The 20,039-nt window shown below is 32.1% G+C and overlaps 1 long non-coding RNA gene across 7 annotated transcripts in view; it reads right to left on the bottom strand.

The window, feature by feature from the left end:
* Positions 1-19,375, bottom strand: part of LOC143230068 (uncharacterized) — a 106,221-nt gene extending 86,846 nt beyond the window's left edge. The window contains exons 1-5 of one of the 7 annotated variants that reach the window (XR_013016211.1): positions 19,210-19,374; positions 10,966-11,095; positions 10,416-10,520; positions 9,303-9,423; positions 8,041-8,661 (exon numbers count right to left, since the gene is read on the bottom strand). This is a non-coding gene — a long non-coding RNA (uncharacterized LOC143230068). Of the gene's footprint in view, positions 1-8,040; positions 8,662-9,302; positions 9,424-10,415; positions 10,575-10,965; positions 11,096-16,511; positions 19,168-19,209 lie in introns of those variants that run through there. The other 6 variants (XR_013016213.1, XR_013016217.1, XR_013016216.1 and 3 more) reach the window with 6 other exon arrangements.
* Positions 19,376-20,039: the final 664 nt, after the last annotated feature.

The following is a 20,039-nucleotide window of genomic DNA, read 5'->3' as shown; positions in this document are numbered from 1 at the left end:
TGGAACTTAACGCCAATAGTATTGAAATGAAAGATAAAGTGAAAACATGGATTGTGAAAACAGACAGTGAAACTGAACACCAACAGTGTCAAAACAGTCAATGAAAGAGGAAATCAACAGTGTTGAAATAGTCAGTGAAATTGAAGTCTAATAGTGTGAAAGCTGTTAAAATGAAGGTAAGCACTGAGGAAGCAGTCAATAACGTGAAGATCCACACCTGTGAAACGGACAGTGAAATTGAAGACCTACACTGTTCAGATATGAAGTGAAAGTGAAGACCAGCAGTGTTAACCGATAGTGAAATTAAAGACCTCCATTGTTGAATTAGTCAGTGAAAGTGAAGATTAACACCGTTGATACAGACAGTGAAAATGAAGACCTACTCTGTTCAAACATTCAGTCAAAGTGAATTGATGACTAACTCTATTGAAACAGTCAGTGAAAGTGAAAACCAGTTGTGGAATGTTTAGCCAAAAATGAATTGTTTTATTGCTCATTTTCTTCGTTTTAATTCAGAATCTGTTTTATAAATGTGATTCTTAGTTACCGTTGTTTTTTCTCAGTTGTTCTTTATTTTCGTTTTATTCCTTGTATGTATCTGTTCACACTTTTCTATATGATAAATATTTCTATAAGTAAAGTAAAATGGACTCAAAATCAGATATAAATTAAAAATTAAATAGCTTCATGCTTTTGATTCTTAGACAGATGGTTACTGGTTCACAGTTGGGCTTTATTATGATGTTGTGTCATTTGCAGGACACTTTACACTTACGTGCTACAGTCAACCTAGCTGTATGTAAGGTACCTAAGAGTTAACCTGCAATGGGTTGACATCCACTTCAGAAATAATGGTTCACCAATGTGTTAGCTAGGAGTTAACCTGTAATGGGTTGAAATCCACTTTAGAAGGAATGGATCACTAATCTTATCCACTTGTGCCCCTGGAAACAAAGTTTGAAAACACAACACTGACCTTAAGTGTCTTGTAAAAATACAAGGATTTAACTTTGAAAGTGTTGAACATGAAAACGTATGAAACACACAACATATAACAAAACCTGTAACAGGATGAAAAATACGATTAACAACATTTTTGGGTTTCTCTCTGCAAATTTTCACAAGAATAATAAAATTAAATAATTCTTCATTAAAAATAAAGAAACTTACATTTCATGTGCTAAAACTAGTAAAATTCTTACTAGTGTGGCTAGATGATATGCAATACTTTGAAAATAAAGTAACTTTTGTCTTAGAATTTTTACTATTTGACAAGAAATTCTGTGATAATATCAGATGAACTCTTTGCAAAAATTAAAACATCTTCATGTCGAAATTAATGTTTTATATTAAAGTCATAATAAAACCAAAAAATATTTACCAAAATTCTGAATTTTTCCTAATTTCATAATATCTCTCTTCTGAGGATGGCTCTCTTCTCTCTGGTAGAGTAGGTATAAGGAGATCAGGGCAGTGTGGCACTGGGGCGATGGATGATGGAAGATCTGGATACATGACAGCAGATGCATTCTTGCCAGCTCGACATTTAGAAAGTTCCACTATCCAGATGTAGCAACTGCTTCAGTGGTCAGTGGGTTTACGCCAAATTCTTGGAATAGCGAACTTCATGGCTCTCTTTTCCCCTTTGTACCATCCTGGAAAAGAAAAAAGTAAAATTTTTATTATGTAAATAAATTTCTTACATCCACAACTAATGTATAAGAGGTTCATGCAAAATATTTTATATGTAATATTTTTTCTATACTATTGAAAAGTAAAAAAAAAAAAAAAGATATTCAAATTGTAAAAGGTCTAAAATTTGTATAATATAAAATCTTACTGTTCAAGCAAGTCAAAATTGTCCGTCTTTCCTTTTAGAGTTTTTTTTTTTTTTTTGCAGTGCTCGCAGGTAAAATGAGGTACCCATGTTTGTCTTGTTCCACGATAGGCATGCCGAAATATGCCTTGTAGGCTTCGCTCATTTCAGCAGATGCTGTGACAGAGTACTTTTTCGCTCTTGGCCCATACATATAAGAATGTGTCTGGAGAATGCTTGCAGCTTCTTGATGCCATCTCTGTTAAAATTAGACAGGTCTATGTGTTCAATTAGAAGTAATCTGAAATGGTGAGTGGTGAGCCATTGTACATATATTACTATGGGAAGTTCGAGAAAATTCTCTATCAGCTACTCAGCACTGAATCTTCCTGGAATGTTCTGGAAAATAAGTAAATTTGAAAATTTCATTACCCAGGTTACAAAAGCAAAGTTTGAAGAGAAAAATATGTCTTTTCCATTTACTTTTGGCAAAAACAATTAGGAAATAACATTTTAAGCCAGGAACAAGTTCGGTTATTCTTATTTTATTTAGAGCGCGATGTTTACAGACGATTATCACTGTTTTTGGAATACAATTATTAACAATCTGGAGCATTTCTGAAATAGCACCATTTCGCATATGGAGTTAACAACTTCCTCTAATACATGTGTTTTCTTACAAAACCAGCTGCTGCTGACGTATTGACGATTATGTTGTACCAGCTTCAAACCTTTACAGACAATCCTGGTCTGAGCAAAAATACTTTATTTGTTTGCAGCTAAGTGTGAAGACATTTAATATATTATAAAAGTAAATCTACTGATCTACGGTTTGTCTGAGAAAACCAACAACTACTTGAGTGGTGTTTTTAGAAAAATTGAAAGTGTAGGGATGTATGGACGAAAAGTGAGTAAACAAGGTAGGAATGAGTGTGGTGTAATACAACTTTTCACATAGTGTTGTAACTTAAGAAGACCACACCCTCTTTATCACTTTATTTTACCACATCAACTCAATATACGGAGTGAGACAGCAGATGTGTATATTTTTAAATGGCGTCTCTGTCCAAGATATTACCTGACTTACGTCAAATAGCTCTTATTTTTAGTGATGTGCAATTTATAAAACAGAAATAGCACATGGTCCCTGTTCTATTTGGTGCAATTATAACTGAAGACGAAAGGCGGAAGAGTTTCGAAACGTCATCCTCTACACTAGTGTCTTTTGAACAAGCAGTTAAAGTTTATTCTACAAAGTTTCATCATGAATACTCTGCCTAAACAATCTATCAAAGAAAAGGGTAAGTGTGTTTGTTACACAGCTAGAAATGTCCAACAATGTCAGTCAGTCAGTGAAATTGAGAAATCTGTTTTGAGATATTTGTGTATTTGCTCTACTAACTTTCTCAAATGATTCCATGACTTTGTAATTTTCTATGAGTTTAGTTCACCACCTAATGGCGTCTCACAAATACTTTTGAAGATTTATTATTTTGTTGTAAAAAGCGTGTACGAGCAAATAATTTATACTGAATATGTCATACATCTGCCACTTTCTTACTAAAAGTACTATCATACCATAATATCTGGTATAAAGTATGCGTTATTAGTTTTACCTTATGGTGTAGTGATGGTACAGATACCGTGCCCTGACCTCTGGTGTTCTGAATAATGTAAGAACTGTACCGGGCCCGGCATGGCCAAGCGTGTTAAGGCGTGCGACTCGTAATCTGAGGGTCGCGGGTTCGCATCCCCGGCGCGCCAAACATGCTCGCCCTCCTAACCGTGGGGGCATTATAATGTGACGGTTAATCCCACTATTCGTTGGTAAAAGAATAGCCCAGGAGTTGGCGGTGGGTGGTGATGACTAGCTGCCTTCCCTCTAGTCTTACACTGCTAATTTAGGGACGGCTAGCGCAGATAGCCCTCAAGTAGCTTTGCGCGAAATTCAAAAACAAACAAACAAACTAATACAGGTATTATGTTTATAAATGAAACTTTCACCACACTCATAGTCTAACACTGATTTATGTTTATAAATGAGACATTCACCAAACTCATAGTCTAACACTGGTATTATGTTTATAAATGAGACATTCACCACACTCATAGTCTAACACAGGTACACTTTTTATAAATGAGATATTCACCAAACTCATAGTCTGACACAGATATTATGTTTATAAATGAGACATTCAACAAACTCATAGTCTAACACAGGTACTATGTTTATAAATGAGATATTCACCAAACTCATAGTCTAACACAGATATTATGTTTATAAATGAGACATTCAACAAACTCATAGTCTAACACAGGTATTATGTTTATAAATGAGTTATTCACCAAACTCATAGTCTAACACTGATATTATGTTTATAAATGAGACATTCATCAAACTCATAGTCTAACACAGATATTATGTTTATAAATGAGACATTCACCAAACTCATAGTCTAACAAATTTGATTTCTGTTTTTGTTCTTTTCAATGGGTCAGTGTCAGCGTAACCAACTTACAATTCTAACTCTAAAATCTGAGGTTCAAATATTCTTAGCGGACAAAGCACCATAATCAGTTATACGGCTTTGCCCCAAAAAATACTGTGATATTACTGCTTGAGCATTAGCGATAATAACGCTAAAATTCGAGGATTAATACCTCCAACACAGTTTGAATCTTTCTGCAGAATATCCGACAAACAAGCATCATCGCTAGCGTGTGTGATTTTTATAACAAAGCCACATCGGGCTATCTGCTTTGTACACTGAGGGTAATCGAACCCTTGATATATGCGTTGTATATCCATAGACTTACTGTTGTCCCAGCGGGGAGCAATATCGGTAGAATGGCATTCTCTGACTACGTGCATTCATTAGTTATGATGCCAAACTAGTAATAATTTTATGATACGTAATATAATTTATACAAAGTGATTGGAAAACATTATAATACAAAAATAAAGTGTTTTAGCAGACTTCTTTCTTTGAGGCCCGACGTGACCAGGTGGTTAGGGGCACTTGACTGGTAGTCCGAAGGTAGCAGATTCAAATTCCCATAACACCAAACATGCTCGCCCTCCCAGCCGTGGGGGCGTTATAATGTAACGATCAATCCCACTATTCGTTGGTAAAAGAGTAGCCCAAGAGTTGGCGGTGGGTGGTGATGACTAACTGCCTTCCCTCTAGTCTTACACTACTAAATTAGGGACGGCTAGCACAGATAGCCCATGAGTAGCTTTGTGCGAAATTCAAAAACAAACAAATGAACTGTACCATAACCTCTAGTATAGAGAATACTTTATAAACAAAATAGGTAAATACACAGTATCGTGTAGAGTAATTTAAACACACACTAAATGTGTTTCTAAGAACTTCCTGTCTAAAATTTTCACATTTAAGTCTTCATTTTCTTATAGATGTTTATTTTTAGAACAATAGACACTGGCTGGCGATGTAGGAAAATTTAGCTGCTCTTGATGACGAGAAGAAATTCACTTGAAATAAAATTTTATCTCAGAATGTTCTGAGATTCAAAATTCAGCTGCGTTCCAATAACTTATGTAGTGGTAACAAATATTTTTACATTTTAGGAACTTTATATAGTTAGACATATACCAATACTGACAATATTTTAACTTTACTGTTTAGCTTAACTGTCGGTAATAATCCACAATTGATATACTGATCCTCAGTTCTTATTACTTCTGTACCTTCCTTATTTAGACATTTTCCGGTGAAATGGAGGAAATACATAACTTCACTTGCACAATCAGAGCCACAGATAGTATTGGTCACAATACAAGTACAGAATACACTAACTAGACTTTTGTATCCAGTGTTAGCCGGTCTGTGACGGTTCTTGGCAACTTGAAGTTAGTTACTGTTGTTTGTGCAGATATAGTGGATTTCTTGCTCCTTAAAATGTAAAATCTATAAATCCCCTTTCTGTTGAAATAACATTGACTCTTTCTGTGTCAGTCTTTTTTCATATTCATCTTCTGTTAGATGGAGTAAGCTAACTTTTCTATTCATCTTCTGTTAGATGGAGTAAGCTAACTTCTTGGATCTCACTTGTTTCATAACCATCCAAACATTTTCTTGTAGGTTTTCATAAATCACTTCATATCTCGTAGACCAAATCTAATGCTTAAATTCATTCCCAAGAAATAAAACAGAGAATTTGTTTGAAATATTAATTGTTATACGGGTATTAAACAATTAACTGGAACAGTGGTATTAAACAGGATAGCAGTGTAATCTATCATTCCGGTTTTGAACAGACATTACCTTTGTCTATTTACACAAGCACAGCCATAGAACTGTTTCTAAGTGCTGGAAACGTAGGCATGTATTTGGTTGCATTGTTTTAATCTGTATAACTTTTCTCTTGTAATAATATTATGAGCAGTTTTGTAGTTTTGGTCGAGTCCTTTTCCTTCTATTTTCCTATTGTTGGTAGTGTTTGCTAACAATATCTGATACAAAGCATTTTGACTAGATAAACTGCACTTGTTGCTTACAGTATCTCATATGAGGTGTTTCAACTGGATAGATTGCACTTGTCATAATTCAGTGTAACCTGAAGATGTACAATTGGCACTTATATGAGTTGCTATCACTTCCACACTAGGTTTTTCAACTTTGTCATGGTATTCAAGTCTTGTTCTCCAACACTTATACTGATTTGGTACTGTATGTCTTTCCCCAATGCAAGTATGTGCTAGCCCATTCTGTTCTTCCCTCTTTGTGGTGCTGTGTTCTTTACTGGGTAAAGAACATACCCATTTGAGAAATAGTTCAAAACCACACAGATGTGACTTCTGTTTTTAATCATGCACACCAGTCTTTCAGTGTGGTTACTTTCTGCTTGATTTTGTTTTTTTGCATGTTCATCTAGCCCTCTAGTTTTTCAAAGTGGGGTGAGAAGAAGTAAGACCATTTCATAAGTTAACATTTTCTAATCCTGACAGTGTATTTTGATACATACTTGCCTCACTTCAACCACTTTCTTCCCCACTGATTTGCCAGTGTTTCTGATTTGAATACGACAATTCTTGGAAGTGAGGATTATGCTTGAATAATAGGCTGCATTAGCTGTGCTAGTACAGATGGTACAGTAGGATTGTTGGAAGGTAGTTGCATGATCAATACATGTTTTAAAAGACTAATGAGCTAGGTGAAAAGTTTTTTTTGGCAATGTTAAGAGAGCAAATCACGATTGAAATAGCTTTAAGGTGAGAAGAGGTAAATACCTATCTGAAATACGGTTTCAGTATAAAAATGTTAGCTTTTATTTGAACAAGTTATACGATTCATATAAATAATTCTGAAGTTTGAAATTACTTCATCCAGTAGTTGTTTTTTTGCAATAAAATAAGACAAACCATTTATAAATGTATTCAGGTTTCACAGTTTACTATGTTAGAATTATGCTTAAAATTCCATAATTAAAATAAAAATATACAGAAAAACTATTTGTACATTTAAAAACTTAATTACCAAGTTTAGGAATTAGGCTCAGTTTCAAACCTTGAACATAGACAAGAAATAACTTTTAGTAACATTCAATTATCTGTAAAATATATATGCATTAACTTGATATTATTGTAAATACAATTAAATTAGAAACTAATCAGGATATCACAAAAAATTGCTATAGAATTAATATTAACTTTTGATCAAAGCAAGTCTGTTACACAGATCAGAAATAAAAACATATACCTAGTTATGAGCATAGGTAACTAAATATAGTGTTCAGACTGTATTACTTTTATGATTAGAACATAGTTTCATCAGTTGCAAACTATAGGTAACTAAATATAGTGTTCAGACTGTATTACTTTTATGATTAAATGCAGTTTCATCAGTTGCAAACTCTCTCACTATTTTTTTGGCCCATATTCAAGGTCTAAATCTGAGCTTAGTAATTCAGTGCAGACACACTGTGTGGGTTAAATATCAATACATCTGTTTTTACTTTTTATTATTTCTATTTAACTGTCAGAAATGCATTATGTTTACTTTTGTTTATATCCTTCTGTGAATTTTGTAGAAAGTTGATTAAATATTTTTTTGTATTCAATAAATACAACTGTGCATTTACAAAAATTAAAAACACTATTTGATATGTGGCAATCAATGAATTAAACTCACACTGCTTCATTTTTTAACCATTTATTTTGCAATAATAAATATTTATAATGAGATATTCAATGAAAAATATACATTTCACAACCAAATTCAAAAAGATAGAAAAATTATTGCTCTTTAAAAATCACATTTATTCCTGTTATATCTTGTTTTCCTTAAAACATTTTATCAATCTTATTCAATTTTTATTTTTAAGGTAACTTTAGCATTTCAATTCTAGAAATAGTATATTAATCACTGCAATGAGCAATAAATTGCTTAAACCAAACTTGGTAACTTGCTTTGAACAAAATGACAACAGTAAAACATCAGGTTAAATAGAATGTTTTTATTTTAACTATTAACAAAAAAATTTCAGGTATAGGTAGGTAAGTAATAAGTAAATGAAGAGCAGACATCTACTAGTGGTACGGATCATATCTGTGGTAGGACATCAGTACTTTGTAAAACAATCTTGAAATTATCTTTAAGAAGAATCTGGGAGACACAAGTCACTGTCAATGTTCAGTTACACACACTACAGTTAAGTTTCAGACATTATAACTTCATAAGATTTCTACTTATTACACATTGGTTACTCCACATCCAATTCTTCATCAGATAGGTTTTCACTGATTGGTACAGCTTCTCCATCTACTGTAGCAGCAAGATGATCTTCTCAACCAGCTGCTTCAGGAAGCTTCCCCTCCTCTCCTACAAATTCATTTAATAAAACAATCATAATGAACACCATGTTAGTACAAAATACCACTAACAACAATGATACCAACAATTACTGATGTAATTATCTACATGATATTTAATCAACATAATCTGTCCTGATTTTTCTCAATACATTTTGAAACATTGACAATAACTAAAAAAGCAAATATATAATTTTTACATATATCAATACATTTATCATTCTTATTAGCTATAAGTTTCATTCAGGCTTTTTAGTATCTGTAACACAATTTACAAACTACCTTTCACAGACAGACAGACCTTTCTTTTAACATTTTCAATGTCAATTTTTTCTGAAAATGAAATATTTGTGGTTTCATTAAATAAGTCTAAACATCTTTTTTTTTAATTAATAACCATTAAATACAAATTAATTATTATTACAGTTAATAATAATAGTTTTTTACAATATCTTACTTTAACAGCTAATTTATATTATGTTCCAACAACTTCATATTATTATAACATACTTTTTCAAATTTTGTCAACAATTCTCTTATTAAAATAGATACTTCATATTAAATTTTAACTACATCTTTCCAACTTCAACAGACACTATAACAGTTACTTCTTAATGTAATACATACTTGATACTGAGTACATCTCCTTACCATATAGGTTTGCTTTTCTTCTGTTCACTTCATGAAGATTAGTTATCAATGTTAATCCTACATTTGCTTGTAAAATAAGGGTCTCAGCTATTAGTTCCACATATGAATCACAATTCTACAACTGCAAAGAAAGTTTACAAAGATTAAATTTTTATATGTTCCAATGCCCTCAAATTTTATGATAAATATATCTCATACACGTTAGCATTGACATAGACAAAATTTAAAAGTAATATTTATATATATTAATTCTACAATTATATTTCTTAACAGAGCTAGCACTAGTGGGAAGGGGCTAAAATAGTTCTCTAACCCTAAAGCTACTACTGTCCACAAATTTAGTTTTACCATAATTTCAGATTTAATCCCAGCATATGTCTCACTGCCCATTTTCCAGTTAAGAAAAATCTGGAACTGGGACTGATTCTTCATAAGTAATTGACTTTTCTAGAACTTGACTCAAAACTTCACATTCAATGAAGAAAGTTCACCATTTACAGTACTTGTAAACCGACTCATTAAACACCTTATGTCCTTTCTTTAATACAGTATCTATAGGCAGTTTTGTTCATTATTTCATTCACTTTACATAAAATATTTTAAATAAGGTATTTATTTCAAGTTTTTAACCTTGAAAGCAAATTAATATATATATATTTTAAACTTTTGGATTGAGTTCAAATGTGTATTTTTATTTCCTCCAAAACTATAAAAGCCTTTTAAAATCAATTTTCAATTTCCCAGCTACAAAAAGACACAAAACTGCTCACTGATATGTCAACACTAACAACCAAGTTTGCTGGTATTAATCAAAAAAGAGAGAGATTATAATTATGTCTTTTTTTGTATAAAGAGAATTCTTCCAATATCCTTGTGATACCACAGCCTGTAATGTGGAGACAGAAATAAAAATATATAAATGTTACACTGTACAACTTTTTTTTTTCTCTTTGAAAAACAAACTATGATATCAAATGATATTGATGAACTGGATAAAACACATACTGTTTAATTAAGCAACTTTCCTTAATAACATTTCCATGAAAATCCTTAAGAGATAAAATAGCATGCAAACAAGACCTTATGCTTTGATAATAGACAAAATATTAATACCTCACTATCTTCTCAAGGAAATAGATCATATGCTGCCTCATCTTCACCCATCTAGTCTTCTACAGCCAAGTCTGGGTTGAATGTAAACATCTCTCATCCACTGAGCTGTTTGAAGACTCATAACTATGAAGATTCTAGTTTATTCTTCAGATAACCATACTTAACAATGAAAAGAATAAACTTGACAAGTTCAAATATGCACTATGACCACACTCATTAATAATGCATTTTGTACTATATAATGTTAAAATTCTACATCAAGTTGTCTTGCTATTTTTAAGGTTAGCTTACCTCTTCTTATACAAAGTACAAGTTATGTTGAAAATAAATATATTATTATTTATATCACAGTGATGATCAGTAAATTCAAGAATGATTTTACAAATTGTTGACCACTTATTTCTTATGTCAATCAATCAACATCAATATTTACAATAGATGATACACTATGATGATAACATGCAGTTATATTTCCTTAACTTAAGGGGTGACCAGTAGAGTTCATCTATTATAATTACACCAAGAGGATGGTCAGCAAACTTTAACTTACTAATAATACTCATCATATGATGACAGTTACACAGTTTTACAATATCACTTATACCAATGTGATGACCAGCTTTAAACTCTGCTTTTTTCCTGTCCTGTTCCACTTGAGCTTTTTCCTTCTTCTCTGTTATCTACAAAGCAAAATAATGTTGTTGTTTTTTGTTGATACTATGCTTACAAAATATATTTTAATTAAATATTGAACATACATGCAATTAGTCAAATATAAAAATTCTTGTACAAAATGTGTTTTATACTTATATATAAATAAGTACATGTGTATGTACTTATTTCCCAAATTTATATATTAACTGTTACATTTTACACACGTCTTTTCATTGAAAGAATGTAATAAAGATCTATATTTTTATAATTCAATCAAGTCTACTGTATAAAGTATCTAAACAACTTAAAACAATGATACTAACTTATGTACCTTTTTTATGAAAATATTTTAAAAGTATACTATCCTTTATAAACATAAGAGGTAGACAAGAGTACAAAATATGAAATTCAATAAGAAGTGAATTTGTATGGAAGTGTGGATAAACAGAGAAAGAAACAAGTACACATTTTTTTTCTTTTTCCAAGCCAAGAATGTTTCAAATGAAATTCTGGTCAAATTAGACCCAAGAGCTGCTCTCTTGAAGTATACAGAATGTAATGACACAGTTGTAAAAATTAGATATAATAAAATATATTATAAAGCACACAGAGAACACAATTTTATAAATTACATAGAGCAAGATGTAATTTTATGAATGCATACAGATAATGATTTAAGTACAGGAAATATAACTTTATAAATTATGATACTATTCTATAGTAATGTAATAACAAAGTATACAGGATACAACACAGTTCTATAAAGTTATACCAAAGACAATGAGTACTTTACATAACTACAAATAGTACAATTTAACTTTATAAAAACATCTATCACTTAATTTAATTTTTTTGAAAGAGAACAAAAGAATGTAAATGTAAGATTTTAAGAAATACTACAAAACAAAATTGAGAAAAATTATGTCTAAACTTTACATCAACTTGAATATAAAAGACTATTTAGTGCAGGTAGTGTTATTAATTACTTTACTTTGTAACTCAGTGATGTTGAGGCTATTGATCACTGCATTTGCAATCCACTGATGTCAAGACTGTGATATATGTATAAATAAATACAACTAGATGAATGAACAGAGTAAAAGTCATATGAGAGAGAACTTCTGTCAGAGAAAAGTTAGACTTTGTAAAATTAACTATTGTGGGAGTGAATGGTTGATATGTTAGGGAGAGAAAAGAGAACTGTATAGTGTCTAAAACACAAGTATTATCTGCATGGTGTAAAGAATTTTGTGCATGCATTTAACTTGTTTCAAACATGTATTATTTTAAAAACAAGTGGAGTGCATGTTGTTCATTTTTTGTCAGTTTTATTGCCAGCAAGTCACAGATACCTACTGTAAAAAATTTTGTTGCCCAACACGCCTATAAATTTACATTACTATTAAGTAAGTTTACAACATTTGGTGAACCACAGCCATGATTACATAATGATAAGTTGTCGTAGAAGAAAATGCTAAGGACAGTGGAAATAAATAGACCAATATGTGCACAACTATAGTAAAAGTGAAAATAGCATGGAGATTACATGGTATATAGCCATGTCAAATTTTGAAAAGAGGAGAGATATCTTCATGGATAGACCAGGAAAGACAGGCCTTGTGTAACACAACAACGAGGCATCCAGCTAAAGTGAAGTCCTTTCAGATGCCTTATGCAATAAGATACCTTACAAAGCAGGAAGCTGAGGCAATTTTGGAAGCTAGAATTGTTAAGCCTTCAAATTCAGCCTACCATTTACCAGTTTCAATCTCAAAAATTAGGGATAGGTTAATTGTTTCTAAATAAACTTCCAAAAGCTGAATCTTGTGATAAAGTTCAACGCTGAACCTATGGACAACCTAGAAACTATCAGGTCAGGTTCTCTTCAAAGATCAATCTCAGTAAAGGTTATTGCCAAATCCTAATGAAGACAGGATTTACAGAGAAGACAACATTTGTAATACTAGATGGATGTTACCAATTTCAGCAGGTGCCAAGTCAACTCTGCAGAAACATTCAACTGCATGATAAGGAGAATGCTGTGCAACACCACCAATATCAAGCACTATGCAGATGCCATCCTGACACATACTGTGAAATGGAAAGACTATGTGAAGAAACGTAGAAAGCTGTTACAACATGTGAGAGCAGCAGGTCTCACCATCAGACCATCCAAGTGCTACATCAGATATTATGTGCTGGGACTGAAAGACAGCCATGGAAAAGAAGGTATTCCAAATACAAGATACACTAGCTCTGAGTAAAAAGCAACAAGTCAGATCTTTTCTAGGTTTATTTTGATATTACACGAAATTCATCCCAAACTATGTTGAAATTAGTGCACCATTGACTAACTTGACCACGAAAGATTTATTCAACAAAGTAAAGTGGAAACAACAACACCAGACTGCATTCCAGTCTTGAACAAACCATTGACTGTTTAGGCTGATGCTTCAGTCATTGAAATTGGGAAAGTGCTTTTACAATAATATAGAGATGGACCGTTTCCAGTAATATGTATAAGTAAACAGCTGTTAAGTAGTGAGAATAACTACTCTGTTACTGAATGAGCATGTCTGGCCATCATACTTACCATTAAGAAGTTCCAGAACTACCTGTACAGGAAGGAATTCATCATCTAGACAGACCATCACCAATTTGTCTACATTCAGAGGTGCAAGTCAATAATGTAAGGATCATGAGGTGGGTGATGTACCTTTGGAACAAACAGTTCCACATTGAAGCCATCAAAAGGACCATAAACATTGGTGCAGTCAGTATCAATATACTTTGTGGGTGAGCTGAAAAAATCTTTATATATAGTGAACAAAAAATATCTTAAATAATTTCCTTGAAGAGGGGATTATTGTCAGATATTAAATACTGTTTAATGTAGGTAGTGTTATTAATTAATTCGTGTTTGTAATTCATTGATGTAAAGGCTATGGAAATTTCTAGAAGGCTTAAGTGATGAACGTATAAATAGCTGTGACCAAATGAGTGGAAATAGAGTAAAAGTCATGTAAAAGAGAATTTTGTTTAGAGAAAAGTTAAAAAATGTAAAGTTAACTGTCATAGGAGTTAATGGCCTTATGGGTGATACTTTAAGAGTGATATTAAACAGTTTGAAAGAGATCAGGAGAATAATTTGTCTCATCAAAAGGTATTCTAAACTACATGAACCCACCTGTGTGGACTTGACAAAAGGCAGATGATTATTAGAAGTTCAAAAGACAACTGTGGTAACACGTGTGACAGTGTAAATGAATTACACATGGACACTACTGTGATTAAAATAAAGAAAAATAATATGGCTTGTCAGCTGAATTCTAGAACAATTGAATTGGCCTAAGTGAACTTTTGACAAAAAAGAGAGAAACATATAATGTTTAAGATACAACTATGATCTCCACAGCACGAAGAATACTATATATATATACACACACACATATACATTATTGTAAAAACAAGGTGTGCATACTGTTCATTTATTGTCACATTTATCACCAACAAGTCAGACACTTATTGTAGAAGAATCATTAGCCCAACATACCCATAAATTTATATATACACACACACTAGTAGAAAGTATCTTTACAACAATAATCATCAATAAATTAATGTATTCATATTTGGTTAAAACACTTATCACTTAGTTTAAACCTTAATACTCACAGAAACTAAATATTAAGAACTGAAATTATACCATATTATAAATAAATGGTTATAACTTCATGCCTTAGGAGGAGGAGTTCCAGCTATTGTACATAAAACCCATGCTTTGACTTTTGTTGATACATTGGCTCATTATGCATGTTTAAAAGTTGCATATAAAATATTTACTTACATCACCAGTTTAGTGCAATATTTCTGGATAGGGTTGTACAGAATAATTTAATTGCTTTTGTCAAAGTGATATAATTATCCGTTAAAAACTTTACACTTCGAACACAAAAGATCCTTTCACTTGCATGTTTCAAGAGGATATCATGATAAAAAAAATAATACTGAACTGACACCTGGCCCAAATAGGCATAAAATACTAAATTGGTTCCATTAAGACAAATAATATAGTGCTTTATATCTTTAAAATGTATCTTCATTAGCTTAATATTTTGCTATTACAGTTTTTCAGGAGCTTGGCTATCTTAGAGCAAAACTACACTGTGATAGCTGCTGTGTCCACCACGTGGAATTGAACTTCAGATTTCTGATGTGAGATTTTTCAGAAGCTATTAAACATCCTACTAGTTCACTAATCCAGTTTCAAATAGATTGGTTAATTTATAGAATACTGACAGCTCCTAATAATGTTGTAACAGCAAAGTATTTAGCTAATAAAGAATACTGCTGGAGATGTATGACGTTATTTACATTATTAGCAGTGTCTCATAATGAACTTTATTGAATACATTTCAATTCTGATGTATTTTTTAAAAGTGTAGAAGAATAACTACAAGTTTATTTTATATATTCTTCATGATTCAATGATTTAATTTTTCTCTTGAAATTTAACATGACTTAATTCAAACCACGTGTGGTTAGACCTATAGCCAGGTGAAATTTTGACTTTTTCAGAATTATTTGTTTATACTCACTTTAAAAAATAGTACAAAAGAGAAGCTTTGGAACATCTTAAAATAACAGGTATCAACTATTGTATCATGATACATTCTCATTTGGTAAATAACAGTAATATCTCATTAACCAACTCATTTTACAGTTAGTCAAAGTGGAGTAATGTATTTAATAAACCAATGGATTTTATATCACAGTCCTATAAAGAAATGTAATGCAGTTTCAAACTGATGTAAAATTCTGTTTAGTTTTTATAAAAAAATAGATTAATCATTATTTAGGCTGTAGAGTGTCACTAATGTGTTAAAATTAAAATACAAGTTTACAAAATTATATTAAAAATGAGACACGAAATAATATTCACAGTACAGTTTTCAAAAAGGCTATTAATTATGAAAAGATATTTTGAGAAATTTAGAAACATTTATTATCAATTCTTCTTAATATACTGGTTTCTGTAAATTAAAATATTTCTTTTCATCAGTTCTCAAGGAACTGGAGAAAAGGCCTCTCCTAATTCTTTTACATTTTAAAGACAACTTTTTTCGTACACAATAAATAATAAAATCTAACCAATCCTTTCTCAGCAAAACCTGAGGTGGTATATGAAGTACATTTTGTACAAACAGTTCCTTCAATAAGATGCACATCTAGAGTTCCACAGTGTTGTGATGATGTCAGTCCATGGAAGTTTTATTTTTTAAATATATACTTTCATACATAATCTACAGTAAATAGCTGTGAACATAAACACTCCAGTTTTACAGTTACTTATCTCACTAAATTATTATCTTTAAACTTTCAGTTATTTTAAAAAAGAGATGTGAGTGAAATATAAATCAGTTTTACAATGCTTAAACAAACCTCTTTCTATACAAGTTCTTCAATGGAAATGTCATCTTTCTTTTTGTGGTTCTTCTTTTTGTCTTTATTGAGAACAAAACCTGATGGGAGTGCATGTTGGTAATGATATTTGTCTCCTCCATTAGGGCAATCCCAGAACCAACCATACTTATTATTCAAAACATATTTACAAATCTACAAGGATATGAAAAGCCAACAATATAATATTAAAGTTCAAACTTTCAAAGATATCCACATCAGATTCAGATATTCCACAAGGAAAGAAAAATATTGTGGTCAACAGAGCTTGTTCTCAAGTTATAAATTTACTGTGCCATGTATTTCACATATTCCTTAACTTTAGAAAATGGAATAAAAATAAGAAAACTAAAATTATATGGCAGAGAAATTTGTTGGATCACTTACAGTATATCTTAAGATGTTAGGTTATTTTGATTTTATTACTGTAATAATCCAACAAAGTGTATGTCACTCAAATTTTTCTCACTTAAAAATGTACTTCTGATAAATACTTATCTTTCTGCATGCAGAGGCCATTCCTCATGTGCTTACCTTTGAGATGTTGTGCATGTCAATAGCTTTGAACTGTCTCCAAATCACATTCTTATGTGAACCATGGTAGTACATGATTTAATTATCATGCAACAATAACCCTCCATCTACAGGAGAATGATACATCTTACATGTGTAATATATCCCCACAAGCACTTCCATTCTTAGACAATGCAATGACAATAACTTGCACTGGTAGTAGGAAAGACGAATGAAAAGGTGTGCAGAAAGGTAGATATCTATAAGATATACATTTACAAGTAAGGAAAATATTAACTTCCAAAACAATCCACTTATCTCTCTTCACATATTACTTCAGAAAAGGCATCAAAAGATGAAAAGCTCTTGAAACAGGACAGTAAGAGCTTATTAGAGGAGACAGTTTACTCTTTGTTTGGGTAAATGTTAGAAAGAAGGAAAGCAAAATTAAGTCAGGTAAAATACGTGACCAGTCGAACTATCCACACTTAACAAGTCAGATGGACACAAGGTGTAGTGTAACTAGTGCAATAATCAGGCCATATGGTTTATATGTACAAGTTACTCACCATATATATACACACACACACACACACACAGGAACTGACTTCCAACAATAACATTTTTACCCCATTTCACTGGTCAAAACAACTGAGAAGTTGTCATACTATATAATAGTGGGTGGTCTATGCTACACTGACATGGATACCCCTGCCTTATTTCCAATTTCACTGGCATGCATGAGCCAGTAAAGTAGGCAGACATTCTCCTGATGCTGGCTTTTTACATGATATTACATGAAAGATGTGTTTTGGAATGAACATCAAGATGCACACATATACAACCATAGTGGTCTTGCTAGAAAACCCCATCTCAACAGCATTCACATAAATATCAGGTTGGATGAGCTTTCCTTTACCTCTATCATTATGTGGATTTGGAAACCAAGTATAGTAGCCACTGAGTGGGTTCTGGAGATAAGTGTATAAAGACATAAATTAGGTGCTTACCCCATTAAGATTGGCAAGTAGATTGAAAAATAGCACCTGGAGGGATAATATATCTGTTTGAAGATAAATGCGAGATACTGAAGGTGTGTGGGTCATCAATCTGTACAATTCAATCCAATGGTTTTCAAAACAGTGACATCAGAGTGAATCAAGGTAAAAATCTGATGAGAAGTGAAATGATAGAATTTGAGAATGTCATCCTCTTGGAAAAACAAATAACCCAGATAAGACCTGAAACCACCTGATAAGAATAGTTGACTCATGATCCATGAATAAGGAGGAATCATAAAGCAAGAATAGGTATATGCATCCTGAAAGAGAGAAGTGCAAAACTAGATTGTCTGAATTGGGTATAAAAGACAATCATAATGAGCTGAAAATCATGCAAGAGAATCAGAAAAAAAATGACCCACCACCTGTCCAAGCTGCTTATATATATGGAAGGAAAGAGCAGTTAGGGAAGAAAATGATGCAAGATTTGTACGGGAGGCATATAAGACATAAATATTAGAAACCTGATGACCTTAAGCCTAAATAAGAAGGAAAGAGGCTTCATGTAAAGGTGAAAGAACAAGTGGCTAAGGTTTCAAATAGATATTAGATAAATTAGAAACAAGCAGAAAAATGGAAACTAGATTCAAAGAACACAAAAATACACCTTCACATGTTTTTGAACACTGCAAATCAAATAAACACAACATAACCATAGAAAACACCCAGGTATTAAGTAGGGAAACAAATATAAACAAACGTAAATCAAAGAAGCCCTACTTATATAGAAACTAAAACCAAAATTAAACCAATATAAAGGAACACCTTTATACCTATACTAATTAATAACCTAAAATCCAACTGTAACTCCCCCTATAATCCTGTACCCGTTTATACTCTCGTCCCTAAGACATATGTCCGTCAATGATCATATTCAAACACTCTCTCTTTCTTAATCTGAAGATGGCCTAGGAAAGTCGAAACGTTCTTCTCTTCTTATCAGTAAAAGTGTTAATACCAATACTAGCCGTTCTGAGATATATTTTTATTTCAAGTGGGTTTGTCGTCATCAGGGAAACTCCAATATATTCTCCTACTGAACACATTTAAGGGGGTCAAATACTCAAGAAAGAATCGTAGTTAGGAATATGAAAGCGTATAAATACCATTTCTTTTTTCTTTGCGTTGAATTTCGTACAAAATACTTCGAGAATCATTCCTAATTTAGAGTATGGGAAAGGCAGCTAGCCAAGATCGCTCAAAGCCAATTCCTGACTATTCCTTATCAACGAATAATAGAATTGAACGTCATATTATGGTTGAAAGAGCTAGAATGTTTGATAACGGGATACCAGAACACAGATCCTAATTTGAATACGCAGAAGGCCATTATATTAACACTATTAAACAATGAAGCAATATAAGGTGTTTTTATCTTTAAAATTGCACAACTTTCAAGAAAACAACAGCTGGTTAACAGTATTATCAGGTTATCACCCAGCTACTAATATGTTAAAACAGAATGCCCTGTATCGAATACATAAGCTGTATATTGGGTTAACTAGTGTTAAGTAACTTTGGTTTGTAGCCTCTGCAACTATATGTTTTTTTACTGGTTTCGCAAACCTTTTTATTGCAGTTTCAGATCTTTGCATTTTGTATTCTCCAAGTTTGGACACTGTGTAATATGTCACATTTTAGTTTACAGTTAAACCATTCTACTTGTTTGTGTTCTCTCCGAAAATAATGTGTAGCAGTGTATCCGTGCATACCACATTTGTCATTTTCTGTTTTACCCTGCTGCATTACACTTGTATTTCTATCTTGCCAATTCAGATTTTTATCTCTTTCCTTTTCCTTTATCATCAATTCACTGGAAATTACTCACGTTTTTTAGTCTGTTGCTTAGTACATGCTTAAATATTTTAACAAGTTCACCTGTTTACTGAGTCTGTGTGCATATTTTCTTTATTTCTGTTTCAGGCGCGTATTTTCT

This window comes from Tachypleus tridentatus, chromosome 10, assembly GCF_004210375.1.
Source record: "Tachypleus tridentatus isolate NWPU-2018 chromosome 10, ASM421037v1, whole genome shotgun sequence".
In the NCBI taxonomy this organism is placed as follows: Eukaryota; Metazoa; Arthropoda; class Merostomata; order Xiphosura; family Limulidae; genus Tachypleus; species Tachypleus tridentatus.
This window is presented reverse-complemented; position numbering and strand designations above follow the sequence as displayed.